Source organism: Arachis hypogaea, chromosome 3 (genome assembly GCF_003086295.3).
Source record: "Arachis hypogaea cultivar Tifrunner chromosome 3, arahy.Tifrunner.gnm2.J5K5, whole genome shotgun sequence".
NCBI lineage: Eukaryota > Viridiplantae > Streptophyta > Magnoliopsida > Fabales > Fabaceae > Arachis > Arachis hypogaea.
The window spans coordinates 106495575-106503591 of NC_092038.1; positions in this window are offsets into that span (position 1 = coordinate 106495575).

Genomic DNA, 8017 nt, shown 5'->3' on the forward strand with positions numbered 1-8017 from the left:
TATTTGGTGCAGGGATGTAATTCCTTGACACCGCAGGATCTGTGGACCCCACAGGATCATCTCAGGATCTGTGGACCCCACAGGACCCCCACCTAACATATTCCCACCTTACCTCCTAATCCTATTTCACTCTTCCCCATGTCACACTTCCCATCAACTTCAATCTCTCTTCCCAATTACACTCTTCACCACTCACATCCATCCACTATTCCCCAAAAACCCCACCTACCTTCAAAATTCAAAAACACTTTCCCACCCAAACCCACCCTAATGGCCGAACCTACCCTCTCCCATTTTCCTATATATACCCTTCCATTCTACTTCATTTTCACACAACACAAACCCCCTCTTCTATACCTTGGCCGAAACCTACACTCCCCCTTCTCCTCCATATTTTCTTCTTCTTCTTCTTCTCTTCTTTCTTCTATTGCTCGAGGGCGAGCAATATTTTAAGTTTGGTGTGGTCAAAGCATAATCTTTTTTGTTTTCCATTACCATTAATGGCACCTAAGACCGGAGAATCCTCTAGAAAAGGAAAAGGGAAGACAAAAGCTTCCACCTCCGAGTCATGGGAGATGGAAAGATTCATCTCCAAAAGCCATCAAGACCACTTCTATGATGTTGTGGCAAAGAAGAAGGTGATCCCTGAGTTCCCTTTCAAGCTCAAGAAAAATGAGTATCCGGAGATCCGACATGAGATCCGAAGAAGAGGTTGGGAAGTCCTAACCAACCCCATGCAACAAGTCAGAATCTTAATGGTTCAAGAGTTCTATGCCAATGCATGGATCACTAGGAACCATGATCAAAGTATGAACCTGAATCCAAAGAATTATCTCACAATGGTTCGGGGGAAATACTTAGATTTTAGTCCGGAGAATGTGAGGTTGGCGTTCCACTTGCCCATGATGTAAGGAGATGTACGCCCTTACACTAGAAGGGTCAACTTTAATCAAAGGTTGGACCAAGTCCTAATGGACATATGTGTGGAAGGAGCTCAATGGAAAAGAGACTCCAAAGGCAAGCCAGTTCAACTAAGAAGACTGGACCTCAAGCCTGTAGCTAGAGGATGGTTGGAGTTCATTCAACGCTCCATCATTCCCACTAGCAACCGATCTGAAGTTACTGTGGATCGGGCCATCATGATTCATAGCATCATGATTGGAGAGGAAGTAGAAGTTCATGAAGTCATCTCCAATGAATTCTACAAAATAGCTGAAAAACCCTCCACCATGGCAAGGCTAGCTTTTCCTCACCTTATTTGCCATCTATGTTACTCAGCTGGAGTTATCATAGAAGGAGACATCCCCATTTAAGAGGATAAGCCCATCACCAAGAAGAGGATGGAGCAAGCAAGAGAGATCCTCCACGGATCTCAAGAGATGCATGAGGAAGCTCATCATCAAGAAATCCCTGAGATGCCTCAAGGAATGCACTTTCCTCCCAACAACTATTGGGAATAACTCAACACTTCCTTAGAAGATTTGAGCCACAATGTGGAACAATTAAGGGTGGAACATCATGAGCACTCCATCATTCTCCATGAAATAAGAGAAGATCAAAGAGCAATGAGGAAGGAGCAACAAAGGCAAGGAAGGGACATAGAAGAGCTTAAGGACATTGTTGGTCCTTCAAAAAGAAGATGCCACTAAGGTGGATTCATTCCTTGTTCTTATTTCTTTCTGCTTTTCGATTTTTATGTTGTGTTTATCTATGTTTTGTGTCTCTACTTCATGATCATTAGTAGTTAGTAACTATGTCTTAAAGCTATGAATAAATTCCATTAATCCTTCACCTCTCTTAAATGAAAAATATTTTAATTCAAAAGAACAAGAAGTAAATGAATTTCGAATTTATCTTTGAATTTAGTTTAATTATATTGATGTGGTGACAATACTTTTTGTTTTCTGAATGAATGCCTGAACAGTGCATATTTTTGATCTTGTTGTTTATGAATGTTAAAACTGTTGGCTCTTGAAAGAATGATGAACAAAGAGAAATGTTATTGATGATCTGAAAAATCATAAAATTGATTCTTGAAGCAAGAAAAAGCAGTGAAAAAGCAAAGGCTTGCGAAAAAAATAGAAAGAAAAAGAAAAAGCAAGCAGAAAAAGCCAATAGCCCTTAAAACCAAAAAGGCAAGGGTAAAAAGGATCCAAGGCTTTGAGCATCAATGGATAGGAGGGCCCAAGGAAATTAAATCCGGGCCTAAGCGGCTAAATCAAGCTGTCCCTAACCATGTGCTTGTGTCATGAAGGTCCAAGTGAAAAGCTTGAGACTGAGTGGTTAAAGTTGTGATCCAAAGCAAAAAGAGTGTGCTTAAGAGCTCTGGACACCTCTAACTGGGGACTCTAGCAAAGCTGAGTCACAATCTGAAAAGGTTCACCCAGTCATGTGTCTGTGGCATTTATGTATCCGGTGGTAATACTGGAAAACAAAGTGCTTAGGGCCACGGCCGAGACTCATAAGTAGCTATGTTCAAGAATCAACATACTTAACTAGGAGAATCAATAACACTATTTGAAATTCTAAGTTCCTATAGAAGCCAATCATTCTAAACTTCAAAGGAAAAAGTGAGATGCCAAAACTGTTCAGAAGCAAAAAGCAACAAGTCCCGCTCATCTAATTATAATTAATATTCATTGATATTTTGGAATTTATAGTATATTCTCTTCTTTTTATCCTATTTGATTTTCAGTTGCTTGGGGGCAAGCAACAATTTAAGTTTGGTGTTGTGATGAGCGGATAATTTATACGCTTTTTGGCATTGTTTTTAGGTAGTTTTTAGTAAGTTCAAGCTACTTTTAGGGATGTTTTCATTAGTTTTTATGTTAAATTCACATTTCTGGACTTTACTATGAGTTTGTATGTTTTTTTTGTGATTTCAAGTAATTTCTGGCTGAAATTGAGGGACTTGAGCAAAACTCTGAAAAAGGTTGACAAAAGGCCTGCTGATGTTGTTGGAATCTGACCTCTCTGCACTCAAAATGAATTTTTTAGAGCTACAGAACTCCAAATGGCGCGCTCTCAACGGCGTTGGAAAGTAGACATCCAGAGCTTTCCAGCAATATATAATAGTTCATACTTTATTCGGGAATTAACGACGTAAAGTGGCGCTTAACGCCAAGTACATGCTGTTGTCTGGAGTTAAACGCCAGAAACACGTCACGACCCGGAGTTGAACGCCCAAAACATGTTATAACCTGGCGTTCAACTCCAATAAAAGCCTCCGCTCGTGGATAGATCAAGCTCAGCCCAAACACACACCAAGTGGGCCCCGGAAGTGGATTTATGCATCAATTACTTACTCATGTAAACCCTAGTAGCTAGTCTAGTATAAATAGGATAATTTACTATTGTATTGGACATCTTTTGATCACTTTAGATCGGAGGATCATCTCTGGATGCCTAGTCCTTAGACCATGGGGGCTGGCCATTCGGCCATGCCTGAACCTTTCACTTATGTATTTTCAACGGTGGAGTTTCTACACACCATAGATTAAAGGTGTGGAGCTCTGCTGTACCTCAAGTTTCAATACAATTACTATTATCTTCTATTCAATTCTCTTTTATTCTTATTCCAAGATATATATTGCACTTCAACTTGATGAATGTGATGATCCGTGACACTCATCATCATTCTCACCTATGAACGCACGTGACTGACAACCACTTCCGTTCTACCTTAGGCCGGGCGCATATCTCTTAGATTCCCCAACAGAATCTTCGTGGTATAAGCTAGATAGATAGCGGCATTCATGGGAATCCAGAAAGTCTAACCTTGTCTGTGGTATTCCGAGTAGGATTCCGGAAATCTGGAAAGTCTAACCTTGTCTGTGGTATTCCGAGTAAGATTCCGGTATTGAATGACTGTGACGAGCTTCAAACTTCTAAAGGCAGGGTGTTAGTGACAGACGCAAAAGAATCAATGGATTCTATTCCAACCTGATTGAGAACCGACAGATGATTAGCCGTGCTGTGACAGAGCATTTTGACCATTTTCACTGAGAGGATGTGATGTAGCCATTGTCAAGGGTGATGCCTCCAGACGATTAGCCATGCAGTGACAGCGCATAGGACCATTTTCCCGAGAGGATGAAAAGTAGCCATTGACGATGGTGATGCCCTACATACAGCTTGCCATGGAAAGGAGTAGGAAGGATTGGATGAATGTAATAAGAAAGTAGAGATTTGAGGGGAGCACAACATCTCCATACGCCTATCTGAAATTCCCACTATTGATTTACATAAGTATTTCTATCCTATGTTATTTTCTTTTTATTATTAATTTTCGAAATCCATAATCATTTAATCTGCCTAACTGAGATTTACAAGGTGACCATAGCTTGCTTCATACCAACAATCTCTGTGGGATCGACCCTTACTCACGTAAGGTATTACTTGGATGACCCAGTACACTTGCTGGTTAAGTTGAACGGAGTTGTGAGCTTCTCTAACAGTGCCTGTAACTCTTTTGGTCCAGCAACAACACTAAGCTGTTGGTGCCATTACCAGGGATTATTAAGATCCCAGTTCTTCATACCATGATCTCTTTGGGGTATTTTTGATTTCATACAAGTACAAAGAGACCAACTTTGAGAATCACAATTTCGTCCACCATTTCTCCATATTTTTCTGATGTGAGTTTCTTTGGTTCTCACGAAGTGCATGATTGGTGCGTGGCTTCCTCAATAAAGGTTGTTCCGAATTTGCAGCTATAATATGGTTGATTTAGCAAGACAAAATTATTGGTAATTTTCAGAGAGTTTTTAGATCTTCTGAGTCAATTGCTTACAAGGCTTGCAGATGGATGGTTGGTTTTGAATATACAACTCAGAATTAAATGTATTGTGTCCAGGGATTAAAATCCCTTTCTTGGTCTCTGCCAGAACCTGGTGCTTGGAAGTTAAATTGTGATGGGAGTGTGAAGTTAGAGGGATGATTGTGCAGATTTTGGGTGGGTAATTTGTGATAGCTCCAGTCAATAGGTAATAGGATGCTCAGCAAATTCCTTCGGATCTAGTATCATCAAGATGGATTTGTGGAGTATTTGGAAAGGATTGGCTTGCGCTTGGGAGGCAAGTCTTAAGCTTGTTATCTGTGAGACAGATTGCACATCAGCTTTTGAGCTGGTGAGGGGTTGGCAGGTTCTGCTCTGGCATCTTGATAAAGAAGTGATACAGTTAATCTTTGAATTGAAGATGAGAAGGGATTGTGATGTTCATTTTGAGCTTATTCCAAGAGAAATTAATGTCATGGTTGATCGGTTGGCAAAGATAGGATCCGGAGATAGCGGTATTGATGAGGTTCACCATTGGTACTAACCACCAGAAGTAGTTTGACCTCTCTTGCTGTTGGGAACCTGATTTCTTTTATTTCTTTCTTTTCTTTTTCTTTTCTTTTCTGCTATTTTGTTTTGCCTTTTTTTTCCTTTTCTTGGTTACTCATAAAAAAATTATTAAGTTGAATTTATTTTATTTTAAAATTGGTAAAAATTGAAAATCAAAGTTAAAAACTTAAAATAAAGGTCCATTTAAATTGGTTTTTGAAAAAAATATTTATTTTTTTCATATTTTAAAAAAAATTAATAGACAAAAATTATTTCACATTTGGATTGACGTTTTAAAAAGAGTTTTTAAGTATTAAAAAACGCCTTTTACTTTTTTTTAAGCAAGATATTGCTAACTTTTAGAAAAAAGTAAATAATTTACTATTTTTAATAAAAGTATTTTTCTTAAAAGACGTATCCAAATAAGAAAAATTGAATAAAAACATTTTATTCAAAAAAGACTTTTTTCACTAAAAAAAGTCAATCCAAACTAGCACGTACGAATTATAAGATTTATTTATTGAGAGAAACATTAAAAATTTTAGACAATACTTAAAACATGAAGTTTAAAATAAATTTAAAGACAACATTTAAATAAAATAATATATTAACTTTATAATAATTGTTTATGTGTATTTAATACGACAACACTTATAAGTGTCTTCTAATTTATCAAAAGACATCACTTATAACCTGTTGATAAAAAATACTTTGTTATAGCTCTATTTTTTTGTCATTAGTATAAAACGTTGTTTATATATAGGTAAAAATTCAGATGCAGTCAACTTTATAATGGTTCTCAATTTTCAACTTCACATAAAGTTGATTGCAACTAAATTTTCACCTTATATATATTTTATGCAACTTTTTTAAAGTATTATCTTAAACATATGTTGTAATAGACCAAAAATATTGTAGTGCAAACTAGAAATTCAATGTTTTAAAAAATCTATCTACAAAATGTAATAATATTATTAACAAAATTATCCAAATTCTGTGTTGATTTTCCATAAGAATCAAGACTTATAGATATTCTAACTTGCTTAGATTTTATTTTTTTTTCTTTATGCGTAAATAATTTTATACATAATATAAAAATTTTCAACCATACTATATGAACATCTATCACTTGTATCGAAATATAAAATGGCCTCATATTTATATTTATAAACAAATTGCATAATCAATATATTCAAATTTGTTCACATTGTAATTAAATTTTATAAATAATATAATTAAACTAAATTCACATTTATAGTCAAGATACAAATAAAACACAAAAATTCATTGGTGAATAAATTTTATGTTCATAAAAAATTTTGAATATTTTATTATGGCAAAGTTTGATTACTCAATTACAAAAACAAAAATTAATTATTATGTTGTAAAAATATTATTTTAGAGGCTATATTACATGTGCAATGCATGCAAATATACATAAATAAATGATGATTAATTTTTTATATTTGTATAAATATTATATATATACTAAAATTAAATCACCAAAATTATTATATATTTATATGTATTTATACATATGAATTCAAATATTTTTTCAAGAACTTCATCAATCTTGCATTAGACGAACAATTAAACTTGTCTATATTATTATAATAAAATAATTTATCCATAATCACAATACACATTAGTGAAGGATAAACCTCCATGTTGAATATGTGACAAGACGGAAATATATAAGTTAGGCATGAGTGTTTATATGGCTATTGAGAGATAGAATACATAAGATAAAAGTGATTTAGATTGTCTCTAAATTCATTTATGTTGTTATTTCGCTACACACAGAAATAATAGAAGAACAATTTTAAAAAACTAGCAGTGTTCACAAATTTAGAAGGAGATGATTTATCATTATTGTTAAGGTAGTATTTTTGGACTTATTTCTATGTTGCTTTATTTTTTTTTATCATAAACTAATTGTATATTTTGTTTTTGATAGACTTGTCTTGATTACGATTGAATTTTTTCATAAGATTGTTCACTGCAAGGTGCTTTTATTTGTAGAAGTGGTAATCGACATCGTCATAAGTGATCTTCGATATGGCCAGAGTCTCAAATTCACTCGGAAGAACAGAGAAGGGATCAACCCATCTTTTACTCCAACCACCGTTCTCTTTCTTTAAATTCACGCTGATTCGATTTTTTTAAGTATACTGCAATTAACTTCGTATCATTATAAGACTTGTTCTAATCATCTTCGCCTCACTATAATACTTCTGTTCATGCATGTTAGATTGCGTTGCATTTTTGTTCTTTCTAATCAATCCAAAACTTCACTTTTTTTTTTTCACTTAACTTCTTAATTAGCATTATTTTTTACCAATAAATTAATCATAGATTCTTTTAATTTTGGCATTTATATATAGTAATGTCCTGAAATTTTTAATAGGATAAAGTATATTTAACAATTCTTTTTTTATTTTTAAAATTAATTTTGATTTATCAGATAGTCTAACTTCGATTCTTTTATTTTATTTAAATTTAATTTAATATTATCTATCTATATATAGATATAGATAAATCTCATTCAAATATTATTTTAAAATACTTAAAAGATAGACTTATATTATAAAACAATAAAACTACTTATTAATTTAAGAGTTAAAACAGTTTCAAAAGATATATAAGTATATAGATAGATTTTGGAAGGTACAAAATTTTATATGTGCAGCA